Source organism: Centruroides vittatus, unplaced genomic scaffold (genome assembly GCF_030686945.1).
Source record: "Centruroides vittatus isolate TY-2023 unplaced genomic scaffold, ASM3068694v2 contig_1162, whole genome shotgun sequence".
In the NCBI taxonomy this organism is placed as follows: domain Eukaryota; kingdom Metazoa; phylum Arthropoda; class Arachnida; order Scorpiones; family Buthidae; genus Centruroides; species Centruroides vittatus.
This window is the reverse complement of record NW_027120748.1, coordinates 335,489-353,189: the sequence shown is the minus strand read 5'-3', so window position 1 is coordinate 353,189 and position 17,701 is coordinate 335,489. Positions and strand designations below refer to the sequence as shown.

The 17,701-nt window shown below is 28.8% G+C and overlaps 1 long non-coding RNA gene across 1 annotated transcript; it reads left to right on the top strand.

Annotated features, from left to right (window-relative positions):
• Nucleotides 1-202: 202 nt before the first annotated feature.
• LOC136981056 (uncharacterized) lies at nucleotides 203-5,404 on the top strand. Its single transcript, XR_010881641.1, has 3 exons — nucleotides 203-310; nucleotides 3,163-3,199; nucleotides 5,248-5,404. It is a non-coding gene; the product is annotated as an uncharacterized lncRNA (long non-coding RNA).
• The last annotated feature ends 12,297 nt before the right edge of the window (nucleotides 5,405-17,701 follow it).

Below are 17,701 nucleotides of genomic sequence, written 5' to 3'. Positions count from 1 at the left end.
ATAAACAGCCAGCAATTCTTTCGGCATCACCTCAGACGAGCTGTGAATATCCAGAACGAACGTTCGACTGCCGGCTTAGGCTTAACACTAGGCCTAACGACAGTCGCTTCCTTTGACTGGCTATAGTAGACCACCTTGTGCAGCTCTCCACCCAACTCTGCTCTGGGTCATGTGCAGCGACCAATCATCGTTCACAACGTTTCCCAGACGTCCGACCAAATGACGGTACAAGAAGATGTGACAAGTCGATATATGATGTGACAGCGTCACAAATAGTTCTAGCTGTCGGCACTGGTCCTCAAACTTCCTGGTAGGTGCGATTTTTTTACCACTTTTTTTTCTTTATTTTTCCCTCCTCGCTAGCAGGTGTCATTCTGCTAAATATTCTATAGAAATTTAACATTTCCAATTAGATTAACCTTTATAAATAAAGATGGTAGAGCTTTCAATTCTTTCCATCTTTAATTAATCAAGTTCGAGCCAAATAATTAATTAAATATTTCATTTTTTATATAGGACAGGCCTACTTCAATTTCTTATTTATTTATTTATTTATATTTTTTAAATTAAAGGAAAGTTTAATTATTTAAAACTGTATAAATTTACGTTATTTTTTAAGAAATATTTCTCTATTTTTTATAAGAAAAATACAAATTTTATTTAAAAAAGTCGAACGTATTTGCGACAATTGACCTTCTAAATTTAGCAGCGAGTTGTTTAAAGGGGGATCCACAAACCATCTGGACAAAGTATGGGAACTGACATTCGCAAACTGCTACTTGTATACACAACCGTCAGATTTTCTACTGTTTATTGGTATTTATTCGATGCTAATTACAATGGAAAAAACTTTTCTTACATAAGCACACGTTTCGGATAGAAAATTAGACACAAATAGATGGATTACGTTCAAAAATTCCAAACATACTCGCAAGTTTCGCTTAAAATTTGCATACGATTTATCATTTTAACACGATCCTATATAACATTTCTTCGTGCCGTACACCCTAAAATGAAAGCAGCCGAGCTTATTTTATCCGAAGACTTTAATTATACTACCGTAGACTTACTTAAACCATTGATAGTCGGGACCACAATGTAGGAATTGTCACTGTGACTTGGCTTGCGATAACGTGTCAGTCGGTAGTTTTAAATTCTTTTATGCTTCGCCGTGTTAATTTTTTTATATAAATTAAAGTAGAAATAATTATTTAGGCCGGTTATTAAGCTGCACGGTAATACTATATAACTCACTCATTAGCGTATCGTTTGAACTGTTCTAGTCGCATCAACGTCTCCACAAATAGGGAGACATTTTTAGGACCTGAGTTATACTACGAATTTAACTTTACTCTTTCGATCTTTGCCTTTCTAAACTGTTAATGTCAGTTTACTAAGCTCGATTCTAATTTATTCGCCGATAAAAGTGCGGCTCGTTAAGGAAGAAGGAATGGCGTGGACGAAAATATCTTTACAGTTCTATAGCGTTTGTAATGAAGCGAATCGGGCACCCAGTGCCCCACATACAGTTTATTTATAGTTAAGCCAAAATTCCCGAAAGGTTAATGCTGAAATGGAGGAAAAAATCATCCTGTCACTTTCTCTGGCTTCTATCAAGTATATTGGAATCGGTTGCTGAGAATTAATGATGAAAATGTCATACCTGTGATAGATTAGAAGCGTACTGGATGAAGGCCAACTTATCTTGGATGCACACAGCTTGGCTGAAAAGAGATATTTTTTAAGTTTCTTCTGTGTGTATGTGTGTGTATAGCTTATATATAAATTTTTAATTCGAATTTCTCTTAATAATATTTATTAAATTACCTTTACGAATTTTAATTAAAATTTCGCAAAAAAAAAAATATATATATATATATATATAAAATTAGATTATTTGAAGGATGTAAAAATCGGTAAAAATGTCATGGAAACGTCGAATTGTAAGGCGTGTCTGTTGACAACCAATCATACGATGCTTTATGTCGAGGGATGGGTCTTTGTATTGAGCGGTTATAACGTCGAATAATAGAAGTTCTCCCTTTTTTTTTGAATTATAACTTAATAATTTACGTAAGTTTACGTAGACTATCTCCTAGTACTAATACAAATTCAGTCTTTCCTGTCTTACTTAACTGCATTGTTGTATTGCCAATCCTTGCATAATTCTCTCGGCAACGTGAACTATTGTGTCTCATTTTAGATAATTATATCAAATTTAACTTATTTTAAACAAAATTTTTCTAGTAATGCATCATTAAATGATAATAGAATGTACGAAAACTAAATTAAAATACGAAGAACGAGTTATGATTTCTGTGTTGATCACTTGCCAACTTTTGTATTCTCGTTCAATCAAATATATAATTTAAAAAGTTGTAATCTGTTTAATATATTATAAATTTTAACCTACCTTTAGGCAGATACTAATTGTAATTTAAATAATAAATTGTTATTATTATTATTTTGTCGTAAAGAAAACGTAGGCCTATTCATCAGTTAGAAGTTGTTAGAAATATTTGAAGGAAGCCAAGAATGAACCGAAACTTTGTTTATGGCTTCTTCTATTTGATTATTACATTTCAGTACAAATTTTTATAAATTAATTCTCGTCTTTGAAAGGAAATTTTTTTATAATAATTTAATTATACAATTAAAAACGAGGCCTTTTACATCTTAAATAACATTTTATAAGACAGAAACTAATGACATTTATGGAATTTCGGTTTATATACTTCAGAAGAAAGTCCAATTTTATAAAGGTTAGGCATTTTTTCTTGACTTCCATATTTTAGTTTTAGTTGTTTTCGGCACTTATAGAATGTTTTTCAATTTCTAAAAACTTTCTCACAGTTGTCAAACGATGATTGACCCAATAGGGGTTATTTGACAGGAGGCAAAGTAAAGGATGTACACAGGTCGCTCGACCTCTCCTCTTATCATCCTCACACCGTCCAATATGGCAGCTCCACCTCCTTCGCCAAAGACTTTGTTGTGTTCAACTTATCAGCATATCTGTCACCGATAGATATCGTTGTTATATACAAAACATAAATAGCGACTAGTTAGCCTTCTCGCTACACTACTTGTGAATTTTTTCCTCTTTTTATATAACTATAATTTCAAAATTTCCCAATCTAAAATTTAGTTTTTCCGTTTCAGGTAATCAATGTCAAATCCTTCAAGCAGAAATTTCTAGGTAAGATTTTATATACTGTAGCTTCAAAAATTCAAAATTTACATTACCTTAGAGTTTATTATAGAATTTTTTTTAACGAAATTGGAACTTAAATTCATTAAATTTAATACAATAAGTCCAGTAATTTAGCAGGTAAAGAAGCGAATTTCTCTCGAATAGTCTAAATAATATTACTTAAAAAAGTAGTAAAATTTATATAAAGTTACAGATAATATTATTTATATTTAGATTATTTCTTTTTCTCTTCCTCTTTTTTTTTTTTTTTTATTTTTTTATTCGTGTAAATTTGATAAATTAGACTCCTCGTCTAATGCTCAAAAGTATTATAGGCCTAAGCTTTTTAACCTTAATAACCTCCATGTTTAGTAGAAAGTATATATATCCTTTATTAGTTAGAAAATATCTTAAATAAAAGAAAGAACGGGAAGAAAAACAAAGACAGTTCTTTCTCTTAACTTTAAATTCCATATGAGATAGAATTTGGAAGTTTCCAAGATAGAGCTGAGATAAAGACAAGAAAGAAAGTGTGAAAATTTATTTGTGCGTTGAAGCTTTCAAGCTCAACTTGTCAAATGTCCGATCCAGCTGCCGTTCGAAGTATTAATCCATTCCCACTGTCTTCTGTCAATCCTTGTTAGACTTTTGTCTTAGCCCCACCCAATCCAGCTGGGACCTTGGCCACTTTGGATTCGTATTACACGAAACGCCTCCATGTCACGTGGCGGGTGGTCTTCGAGTTGCAAGAACTAAACTATTACCCATGGGTCAGATCATACTCCCTTTCGTACTGTTAGATGGGAAACTTTAATGCTACATATAGCCTTTGTTCAAATTTTACTCTCTTTTTTTCATACAGGCTGCATTTTTTTCAATAGAATTTGTACAGACCTGAAAATTGGCCTATTTATTTAATAAAATTCTATATTTTATAATGTAATTTAAACATTTTTCATATTTTCGATTTAATAAATAAATTTATAATTTAATAAATTAAAATTGATGCGAGAAACCTACCAACTGAACGGTCCAAGAACTGAAAGATTAAGCATACTTTGAGTTAAAACATGGAAAATTCAACGATTATTATTACAATAATAATAATAATAATAATAAAATTTTCTATGACTTTTTAACTGAAATTTTCAGAATATTTTAATACTTAAGGAAGATTTTTAATTTCTTTAATAAAGCAAGCCTATAGAAATAAGTTACACTTGTCATTTGATAGGCCTTTTCAATTGTTTAGCATTTGCTAAGCAATTAGGCTTTAATAGCTGTATACAACTCGAATTTTCCAGATAAAATTTTAAAATTAAGCATTAAAAAATGTAGTTGTTAAATAGAATAATTAAATCCTACCTAATAAAAATGAATTATATTGTACTCATAAAATTTTATATTTTAAAAATAATTTTAATTTATATTTATAGAAATATATATATATATATATAATAACAGTTAATTAGGCCTACGTTAATTTAATGGTGAACATAATAAGCCGATTAAACTTAAACTTATGTTTATAACATAAATATTTAGTAAGACATAACTCTAACATTAAGAGTAAAGTCGAGTATTTTAAATAAATATCCATTAGCTAATGTGAAATAAATACAGGATAGACGATAATGTAGGAAAAGTTGGCCTAACCGCTGCCCTACTATAATAAATATGCCTCAAAGAGCTACAAGTCTTGGAGACGTTCCAGATGAATTCTTCTAATTTGCTAGAAGGATAATTAGTAGCAGTGGTTTGGCTGTAACGACACTCTTCATTAATCTTATCCGGTAAGAAAAAAAAACCCACACTTAAAACTCAATTAATAGCTTATAAACGAATATTTCCATCTTAAAACTTCCATCTTCCCGATAAAACTGTTCACCACCGAGTACTAAATGCCATCGTAATTAGTATTAGTACGTTAACTTGTCGGATATTTTAAAATTTAGTGAGAAATTTTTAAACAAAATCTTTTTTTTTTATTATTTTTTGCTGTATCAAATATCGATTTTTAACCAAGAAAGTCCCACTTTCTTTTCTGTTTACAGTTGAGACAGAGTGGCGAGCTGAGTCACGATCGACCCCCGAGGACTATTCTTTGACGTCATCAGCAGGATTTGAAGTTTCAATTAATTGCAGCAAATGACATTTTCCGAGTAATCTTTCCAACAGAAATAGCAATAAATTTTGAGCAGATTGATCTAACATTTCTTTTTTATTTTATTTTTTAATATAAGAAGCAAAACTCATATAACATTTATTGCAATGGGGTGAACAAGATACCACATTTAATTACCATAATTAAGTTATTATTTTTTTTTATAATGTTCTATTGACTAAATCAATACTCTTTACCATGAATTTTGCTAATTTAGTTAGTTATAGATGATTAAATTACATTAAAACATAAGTTAATTATGATTTAATATATATATATATATATATATATATATATACACACTTAAATCCTATATTAAAAGACTTATAGATGTATACAATTTATTTATTTTTCATCCTATTTGTGTTACATATTTAAATATAAATTTTTTAAAAGATTTTGTTACAATAATTTTGAAATTTGAATTTTAATAAAATAAATATAAACATTAGGCTATTATATTTATATTTAAAGTAATTTTAGTATGTATAAATCATCTCTCAACATTTATTTTAAATATTACAAAATGGCTTGTTTTTTTTTGTTTTTATGAATGGAAAAATTCAATAACTATTGATTTTTCATTAAATTATATAAGCCCTGATGAAATCTGAATAAGTTTAAATGTAAATAAAATACAATTTAAACAATCCTTTTATATAATTTCAAAAGTACAATTGAAACATGAGAGATTCTATTATTGAAAGGAAGTTTTTTAAATTGTTATACATTGAATAATGTATTTATATATATTAAAAGTTGAATTAGATGAAGAAAGAAGAATTGAATAATTGAATTTTAAAAATATTTTTGTAATTTATGAAAAAATAACATTTATAAAAAGAATTTTTATTAATTTTTCTATTTTTTTAAACTAAATAAATCTCTCATTTCTTGTTGTGTAATCATCATTCTTTCTTATAATTAATCTTTCATGCAAATACTAGGAAATGTTCATTTATTTTTATTCTAAACTGTGATATTATGTAAGAAAATTAAGTAATGATTCACCATTTATAATAATTTATATGATAAAATACATTTTCCTTTCTTCTTTTTGGGTTTTTTTAAAAGCAATTTTGGATGATGAAGCAGATCACAGCTTGAAAAACTAAAATAAACAGTAAAAATGGTTTAAAAATGAGAAAGATTTATGAACATAATTAAAATGAATGTAAAATATTTTCATTTTAAATTTAACATTTAAGTAATATTTATATGTAATAAATTCATGGATGTGTGCTTTGAGAACAGAACAGAAATTGAGAACAGAAGTGAGAATATTGTTTACATCACCAAAAATGATTCATTTTAATATTATATTTAATTAAAATTTAAGAAAATAAGATTTAATATGCTTAGAATATAGAGAAAAGTATATAATTGTTTGCATTTTTGTACAGATCATGTTTCTAAATTCAATATAAATAACATTAATAATATATTTCTATATTTAAAAAATTAATTAGAAACTATGAGACTTAAAATATAATTTTATTAATTTAATTTTAAATAGCAAATTCAAAGTCTCTAGTTCTTAAATATGTTAATATTTTCCACATAAAACAATGATTCATATTATTTTTTTGCTCTCATTAATGGCAGTACATTAATGAGAGCAATGTTTTATATGTAAGCAATGTATAATGAGAAGAAAGAAGTTTATAAATAAATAAATTACACACACACCTTCAAGATATACAGGCTAAAAAACCATATTTATATCATAAACATGGACAATATTTGAAAAATTACTGATTGATAGTTTATTTATAAATTTATTGAACCATAAAATAGTTTACATTCCTGATTGTAATCATTATTTTTCTTATATAAACAAGGAAATAATCTACCTGATCCTTCTAAACACATTGATATACGCTCACGTAACTACTGTTTTCCTTTCAACCGTGCATTAAACGAATAAATAAATAATTCTTAATTGTTTCATACAATTCAAACACAAATTATTGTTAATTTTATCACACTAGACTAGTAATATGCCGATTGTAATTGTGTGTAGTGTGTATGTATTAGGGAACCAACGAAAATTTAGTGGGAAAAAAGATAATCTATCTTTTATTCTCTGTTTAATGCTTGAAAGTTTCAGTACAGAAAAGTACTGTACTTAGTATGCTATGGAGCTAACTTGGCTTTTCTCATTTGCCATACAATTATTGGAATAATTCTTCGCTTCTGTAAACAAATAGAGAAGAAATGAGAGTGGAAAGAAAGAAAGCAGTCCAACACGATCTTTACTATTCTGCACAGTATGGCGATGACAGAATGACAAAAGGAACTTTAGCTGATCAACCCCTCGGACCTCCAACAGGGAAGGGAAAGCACACGTGCTGCACAGCGCCACCTGCAGGTGTGAGAAATTAGCCGACAAAGTCTCTACACAAGATCTTAGCTGTCGTCAGAAAAACACGTCTCCCTCTTACAGACACAAGTGCTTCCAAATAAAGCCTATAGGCTAAGGCAATAAAATATACGTCTGACTTTTGACTTCCTTTTTTCTTGTAAATTAAATGCACACAATCTTTTAAATAAAGGAAATTCTTTATTTTGGGGGTGTTAACACTTAGAATAATATATTCAAATTAAATAAAATAAAAAAATGTAGGGATAAATGTCGTAAAACTCTGTAGGAGTAGGCAGGCTACTTAATGAGGAAAATGTAGTGTAATTGCAGCCTTATTTTAAGGAAGAAAAGAGAGAATTTTGTAGCTAAATATGCGAAATTTTAGATTTAAAAAGTAATTTACATTTATTCTAATACTTAAGTTGCTAAATGCATAAAGTAAGGCACAAAAACCTTTAAAAACACGTGTAAAGGCTTACAAAACGAGAATAATCGAAGGTTCGCAACGTTCCAGAGAAATTTGAAAATGTTCCAAACACATAATCGAAATCTAAACATGTTTCGCAGTTTGCAAGAATTAATTGGTTAAAATAAAAATAAATAGCAATCAAAGAGTAATTAAATAAAACACATTTCTAAAACAATTTTGATTTGTGAGTTTGTTTATTCAGTAACGAAAATTTCCTTTTTAAGACTGTAAATCAAAGTGAACAATCTCGGAAGAACACCTGGCAAATAGGTTCTGTGACAACCTACGCCATGTTTGTGCACGTGCAACAAGAACACCCTCTCTCTCTCTCTCTCTCGGTGACGTCATCATTTATCGTATTTGCAACTCGGGTACATTCTTTAAAATTTTCACGTGTTTACTATTACAGAACAGTGCCACAATTATACTGTACGGGGGAGAAATTTAATCGGTCGAAATGCGGCGAGTTCAGGTGTGGAAGATGGAATGGTGACAGAATCGTCAGTCGCTGTGTTGACTTTGCTCCTTCGTAACTGGACACTCCCCGAGGGAGAGGTCTCACTACCTGACACGGATATGTAAGGAAAGAAATTCCCATCCGCTATTGGAATGCCTAACATCAAATGCCATGTGAAGAAAAACATCGAAAAGACATGGCTTCAAAATAATCGAAAAAATTCTTATACATTTTTAACTTTTGTTATTATTATTATTATTTTTTATTATTTTTTTATTTTTTTACATTACACGTTCCATTGTAAATAAAATACAGATGCGAAAATTACGAAAATAGAGGATAACCGCACAACGCCATCTGTTATTTAAAAATAGAATTTTCGTGTTTTTTAATGGCTTTTAATAGAATTAAATTTTTTATATATATAAATATATTTTTATTTTATTATTTTATTATATGTTTGGGTAAGCAAAATTAAATAATTAATGATTGTTAAATTGTTTTATGTACAAAAACAGTTAATTTTTAAAACAATTCACTGTAGATATGACCGGTAGATGACAGCACGCGTATGGCAAAAAAATGTATAAATATGAATTTTATATGTCACGATTATTTAATATTACTCTATTTTCTATATTATTTATATATGAAATACGCTTATATTTAAATTTAACTTTGTTAAAAACTTAAAATGTATTAGTAATGTTAATTATCATATAAATATATTAAAATTTATTTATTTAGTAATGTTAAATCAAGCAAAAGATGCGTAATTTTTCATAAACGAAAATAATTAAATTAATATAATTCTTAATTATTCTCACTCTTAATTAAAAATTTATTAAATACTGTTTATAAAATAAATCTTCGCTAGATGGCGCCAATTAATAAAATTAATATTGTTTATTCTTCATACAATCAGATGGCAGCACATCATTATCTCGGTTTCTATCGCATTCTATTATTGCACTAGAATTTGGTTTACATAATTTAATTGGATGTACCATAATTAATTTTCATAAATCAAGTTTAATTAATTCTCATACTATTCATTTTACATCCGTATTAATTAATTGATTTCTATCATTTTAATTATAAACAAGAAAACAAATGGCATAACTAGATATTAATGTATTCGGGAAAATAATTTAATAAAAATTGCAATTATGTATTTTTTTAAAAATTAAATATAATAAATTTATGTAATTTCAAGTGTACAAAAAATATACGAGAATCCATTACGTCAGAAGGTATGGGGAGGTCCTCGAGATTTTAACCTTAGGGCCCGTAGAATCCCGTGTCCATATCGGCCTAACTGAATTCTACAAATGTACTTAAATTTAATAAAAAAATAATTTAATTACTTTAAAACGTAAATCGTGTTTACGTGATAAATCAATTTACAAATTTAAGCAAGTAAATATATGACGTTTACCATAAACACCCCCGTAATACACTCATACACATTAGTCTGTAACGTGTATAAATATTTCATATCATGTAAATATCTTTATTGTAATATAATATAAATTATAATACGTCTATAATTATATTTAGAGACGTATTCAAGAGGGAGGAGGAAACAGGAGAGGACATTATAATTATTTATTTACTATCGATGGCCTGAATGCTTGAATTTCTTTAGAAAAGATTTAAATGTTTTAAATAATTTTTTATAATTTAAATTAAAATTATATTTAAAAGAAATAAAATAATATTTACCTTCGAACCTTCAATAACGGCCATCTAAATGGCGGCCATATTTTCGGGTATTCTCCTTTTAAATGCATAGAGAATAATCTATAAACAAGAGTCATTTTTTCAACATTAAATCCCGTTTATAAGGCCTCAAGCGGGCAGTCGTAAAGCGAGCCATGCTATTTCCTAAAGTATGTATCATAAATCGAGATAATGTTCGTTTAAGATAATTAATTCGGGCGATTCCTATATTAAAATCACGGAATACAACTTACAGGGCCTTAAAACAGAAAAAATTCCGGTAAGATACAAAAGAAAATTTGTCGAATTTGAATTTAACAACAGTCTGATGGTTTAATTTAATTTTTATGTTGAATTCGGATAATAATATTGATTTACAGAGAAATTATAAATAAATTTTAATTAGTAGATCTTGCAGAATGAATGAATGGTGACTAGTCGCGTGGATAGATAATCGCATAAAGAAATAATTGTAACTACAATATAATAAAAGATTTCTTTGTGTTCAATTGTTAAATAAATCGGTTATTTCGAACTGTATTTATAAATACAATTTGAATTTCAAAAGTCTCTTTATATAAATTCTAATTTTAATATAGTCCTATGTAGACTCCCTGTGTTGTGTTGATGTGTTGTGTTTTATGTATGTGTGTGTGTGTGTGTGTGTGTTGTGTTTAAATACAAAGTTCCAGCTTTCTGAATTACAAAACAATCAAGTTTTATTATATTTTACTATCCTATAATATTTTAATGCGGTTTGAGTGATGATGTAATATTTATACAAGTGTTTTCTAAGCATTTTTAGTTGACAATGTATGTTTTATGTTGGAAAAATGTCACATTAATTCGCGATTTACTAATAACTTCGACATCTATATTAATAATTCTACTAATTCTTTTGCTTATTAAGCCAACAAAGAACTTATATTTTAAAATGTATAGAACTTATGCCTAAGATGTGTTTTAGTATTTATCATATGTATAGGGTAGCGTAACTAAAACCGATATTGGGGTCGAATTAGAACGTGAAAACCTATATTCATCCCAGTACCACTGGATATAACTATTAATGCTGTGGATAGAGTATAAACTCTGAAATATTGTATTGAATATACCACGTATACATATATAGCCTGTAAGTACGTTTATCACATTCATATCTTTTTCCTTGTACTTATTTGATTTTTTCTTCGTTTATTTATTTACAAAGATAAGGAAACACGGGCCCTCTAGGCCCTTCCTTGGATATACTATTGTACGTACACTACAAGACTGCTTTTGTACAGTACGTACTTTTAATCATATTATAGCAGTAACTACGCTTCGAGATAATAAAATCCACAGTTTTTATATGTGGAAGTTCACAAAAACATTTACAGGAAGCCGAGATGGAGAGAATCGATTGGTTGACAGATAATTTCATCAGTTTTTTTGTTTTTGTTGTTGACAGCGATTTGTTCTTTATCTAGCCAGCGGTCAGAATATACATCTGACAACTTGTTAAGAACAAAGGAAACTTGATAAAACTGATACCAAGGATAGACCCGAAAGAAAGGAAGATAAAATATCACTACAGAAGTCACTATTCTGATAAAATATCCCTGATATCGCTATTGTGATGGATTTCTGTGGGGATATTTTTGTCTTTTCTTTCTGACATTCTTAAATTTGTAAATGTTGACTTAGAGTTATAACATACAATTCTAAGTTCTGTAAAGATATTTTAGAGCAATAATTAATTACATTTAAATTAATTTTTATTATTAAAATTAATGCGTTGATCTTAACAATTCGAATATAAAATTTAATTAATTTAACACACGCAACACCAAACCTTAAATGGGCTCCTTGAATAAGGTTTGGTGTTGGACTTGGAAGTCTTAGATTTTAAGGATTTATATTATAAGTGTTGAACACAAGATCGTGTTAATAATAATCATATGGCTTTTTCCACCTTTATTTAGTTGATACGGTACACGTTTCGGGCCTTGTGCCCCTCATCAGTCAACTAAAATAATATAAAAAATAGTGTATACAGCGTTTTAACATTATTTACAGGCAAATTGTATAAACATTTTAAAAACGTATTAACGTACCAGTCTTCCCCCAGTATGGCACTTGCACACGGTAAGTTTGCACATTACAAACCCGAGAATTAGAAGGTTATAAAATTTGTAATGTGCAAACTTACCGTGTGCAAGTGCCATACTGGGGGAAGACTGGTACGTTAATACGTTTTTAAAATGTTTATACAATTTGCCTGTAAATAATGTTAAAACGCTGTATACACTATTTTTTATATTATTTTAGTTGACTGATGAGGGGCACAAGACCCGAAACGTGTACCGTATCAACTAAATAAAGGTGGAAAAAGCTATGTGATTGTTATTAACACGATCTTGTGTTCAACACTTCTAAGACAATACAACACGGTTTCACAACAAATCAACGATTTATATTATGTTTTTTTAAATAATAAAATTTATAATAATAAAGTACGTAGCTTTTTTTGAGGCTTGGTAAATGTAAGGCCCTGGTCGAATGATCCTGTTGACTTCACTGTGAGAGAGGTTTATTAAATTATTATATAGGCCCTATAAATTTTGATCGAAAGAAAATTTAATGAAATGTGAATAATCGTCTAATTTTTAATTTATATATTAAATTCCTGCATTTGGATAATGTTGAAGTATGTCAACATTAGGGCGTAATTGGAGGATGATGAGGATGTTGGATCCCTCTCCAGAAACTTTAAGAATAAAATTTAAGCTAAAAAATTAGGGTGGACGTTTGATTTTTCTTCATTCTGATTGTACTTTTTAAATCATCCAGAACAAAACCTTATTTATGCAACTGTTATCGAGAGTCCCGGTTGGATTTTCATTCTTCCTTCCATATAGATCAACAATAAAATAAAAGCTTAAAAAAGCTAATTAAGATTTAAATATGTGTCTTTTAATAACTTATAGGGGAATATGTTACATATTCAATTATATACATATATCGTATGCGGTCCTGCTCGTGTGCATATAACTTTAATTATATGTATACGAGCAGGACCGTATTAGTGCACTTGTTTACTTTATCATGGTACGATTTAGACTACCTTTTGTTTAATATACGTACAGAATTAATTAGGCTACGTTAAAAATTAACTTAATATAATAAATGTTATATTAAATAGTATTAATATTAAAAAATAACACTGTAGAAAAATAAGTCGGGCAGATGGTCGCGTGGTAAAGCATTAGGATACCGCCATGGGGAATTTGATCCGGAGCAACGTCATTTATCATGATCACGATATCGTTCCTCGTCTCTCACTAATAAGTCTGTTCGATCGAGTCTGGCCCATACCAAAAATGAGTAAACATTAAAGCCGGCTTCACAGCCCGTAATGTAAGTTAGAGAACGTCAAACATCAAAATTGAACAGCTTAAAACCATGTCTACACATTTACGTGTGAATTAGTTTTAAATATTTATTATTTTGAGCGATATCTTTTTCATCTATAAATATAAAATTGAATTCACGTCCGTCTTTCTATCTGTTCGTTTGTTCGAGTGAATCTATCTGTATGAAACTTTGCACCGAACCGTACATATTGAATAAATATACAGTACAAGGAGCTTGCTAACAGAAAGAGTATGATGTACAGGGGCAAGTCACTACTAATTTCAGGTGGAGAGCATATATTTAATTTAAAATATATGCTCTCCACCTCAAATTAGTAGTGTTTTGTCCCTGTATATTAAACTTTTCCTGTTAGCAATAGAGTCGTGCCAGTCATCTATCTAACATCAATCGGGGATTCCGCCCCTAGGGTTTTCATATATAAAGACCTTCGTCTTTCATCTGTCTAACTCCTTTCTCGAGATTAAGGAAGACAGACAGGCGGACAAGAGTGGGAATTTATAGGTCTACAGTTTTTTCAAATTGCAGCCCAATAACTATTAATTTAAACTGAGTAAGACTTATAAATTTAAAATATGTGTGTTAATCGTTGGCATATTTGGCTGCAGCGTAACCATCTTCACTTTTTTCCCGTGTTTCAGATTGGCAATTAAGACAAACATAATAAGGATTATTGTTGGTACAGTTTACGTGAGTCTAATAGCATCAGTATATGAGACGTTTGTGAACAACAAACACGTTTAAAGTGTTTCAGAAAAAGCAAAAATCTGATGCTGTTATCCAACCACTTGGATTAGCACTTCCTGGGGGGGGGTTCCATCACGTATAAAGCATTCTTTGTAGAACTTGAGTTGAAAATTTAACATAGAAGATATGAAATTACTCAATGAGTTTATTGACAAACCATAGTAATAACACATTTTCTAAATTGTCAAAAAAAAGGTTGTTACATTTTGCCTGTTGAAACCGGTGCTTCTGCTTAAGCTTGTAGGCTCAAGTACTGTACTTTCAATATGTTTTTGTGACGTTTCTCGAAAGCAGTGAACCAAACTTTGCTCGCAGATCTGTTCTCCTTAAAGTTCTTAGGAAATGTAATATTATTGGCTGACGCAAACTCAAACGATTTTAACTCACGGGGGCTATTCCTAAAAAATATCTCGTAAGCTCTCACTACATAATTCTTCTTGAGATTTTGTAAATACCACAAGCAGCTTCTTGTCTCCTATTTTTGCAGCCATCTCTGATTTGATTTTCTTCTTTACAGATCAAAGTAGAGACATTCTATAGACATTGAAGAGTTCGGTAAACTACATCTTCCTAACTCTATTTCTTTAGCCGCTTTTTTATAGTCATGTAGATTGTTACTCTCTTCGTTTTCTTCTTGTAATTACGTACCATCTCTGAAGAAGAACATATAATAAACGTAAGATCAACAGGGTAAGTTGTGACACTGTCACAATGTTTCCTCCTCGTCACAAAAATAAAAAATAAAATAAAAAAAATAGGAAATAGAAACGGCGGCACCAGAAATCGATCAATCGTCACGATATTTTCTTTACGAATAGTGGAATAAGAGGGCAAAGCTGCCTCCTCGTTCTCTTTGCCCCCTTAAATATTGTATATATTATAATATACAGTATTTAATATAAGGTACTGTACAGTAGGCGTACTTAGTATATTAAGGCCTAAGTGCCGTATGTAGGCCTACTATAATTAGCTATTTTTAAAGTGATAAGCGATTATGTAAATTTTCTGTAAATAATTCTAGTAGATTTACACTTATTTTAAAAAACAAAAATAGCTAGGAATGTGAAAGTGATGCATAAAGTAGCCCCAACCAACAAGTACGGTTTTTGATTTCATGCATTACTAACTAAATAAACAATCGTGTTCTTTTATCAATAAATTTAAAAATCACGTGTAAATACTTTATATATTTATTTAACCTGTACGTACGCTCATTACGTCCGAACCAATTAAAATGTATGTTGATGAATAGACATCAGCATACATTCATTGACTGTATGCAAATTATTAAATAGAAAGAAGTCAAAATTTAAATATGGCTTTAATTATTTACGTAAATTCAAAAAAATTGAGAATTATAAAAGAAATTAAAACATTACGGGGTGGTCCAAACACTATAGGTCAGTTATCTGACCTATAGTATTATGTACAGTACTATACCTACGTTTAAAATTATATTTTGATGCTGTAAATTTTAATTTTTTTTTTAAGTATAAAAAAATGTTTGTGACGATTCAAAAATATTTTTTACTAAACTTGTGAATGGTGCAAATTATTGTTAAATTTCTTATTTAATTTCAAATAAGCATAAGAAATTTCGGAAATATTTCGGAATGTTTTATCCTTAAAATTCCAGAATCTATTTTTTGACTCGTTTGACTCATCTTGTATAATTTTCCTTGCACCAAATGAATTCGGGTTTATAAACAAATTTAAAATTCGTCAAATTCCTAAAATTTTCTTTAAATAAACAACTTGTAGCGGGCATAAAACGATATTTAAATCGATAGTTTATCTCAATATGTCTTTGTGACGTAAGTTAATTCAATTTAAACAGTTTTAAAGGGAAAAAGTAACTGATTTAAAAAGAATTTATAGCGAATCAAATTGAATAAAAAATAATTTAATAACGTTTGCATTAATTTAGAAAAAGCAATATAAGCTATAACAGAGATGACAAGCCTATTGCTTAACGTGTAAGCTATCACACTACTTTTTGCCTATTTTTACTGTAAATATTCTTATAAATGAATTAAAAATTATAGAATTTAATTAATCAAAACTAAAGCACAAAATCCACACCAGAAATATTTAAATAATTGACTTTAATTTATTAAAAAATACAGTCATTAAACACTATTTTAGGACCTCTGAAGTTTGGGCTAACATTAAATTTTAGTTATATAGGCCTATGCATGTTTTGACACATAGTCCCATCCTTGATATACCGCATGATTATAGGCTTTATATTAATAAATATTCCTAAAATAATAGACATAGATTACGTTTAAACTACACAATTAACAAATTAATACTGTATTAGTAGTAGGCCTAATTGTACGATTCAAAGAAAGGAATTAATAATATTAAGTAGTAAAATCTATAAAGTATATAAATTAAAAATCTGTTTTATTAATTTGTTATATTTCAATTAAATTTATTCAAGGATATTTAAATTTATAAGCCTACACATCAGTTTATAAACTTCATTAATTATGTGTACAGTTTAAGGAGTTTAAAGTCGTTTATTTAATGTCAGGGGTCCACGAACTATTGTATACACTTAAATAAAGGGGAGAGGTTTATCAAAAGTACATAATTGTACACAACAGGAAGGGAGAGAGTCAAAGTGACTGAAAAACTGTACACGTAATTAATGGACGGTCACTGTCGGCTATTTTTCTTTATTATTATGAAAGAAAATTTACAAGTCATTTTATAATTATTTATCGCAATAAAATTTATATTAAAATAGAATATTTAATCAGTTTAAAATATCGAAAAATACTCTATAAAATGATACTGAAAATTAAATTTAGTACAATGAGCATTTAAACAAATACACTATTAAAAGTTATAAGGTTTAACTGTTAATATTTACTTAATTACTTTTCTAATTAATAATAATATTTTTTACATTTATATATTACATTTTTAAATATAGAATTTCAAAATAACCTAACGTAAAAACAACAAGAGAGGAAAGAGTAGATCTAACGTTTGTATTTAGAAAAATAAATTTACAAAAATATTTTCTCAGACCTAATTACTGTAATAGGATCTGCATGAAATTCAGCTAGAATTTATAATGAAAAATATTTTATAAATAGCTATAAATAGTGATAAAATAAAGGATGTACACGGACAGGAAATAAATTGAGATATTTCAT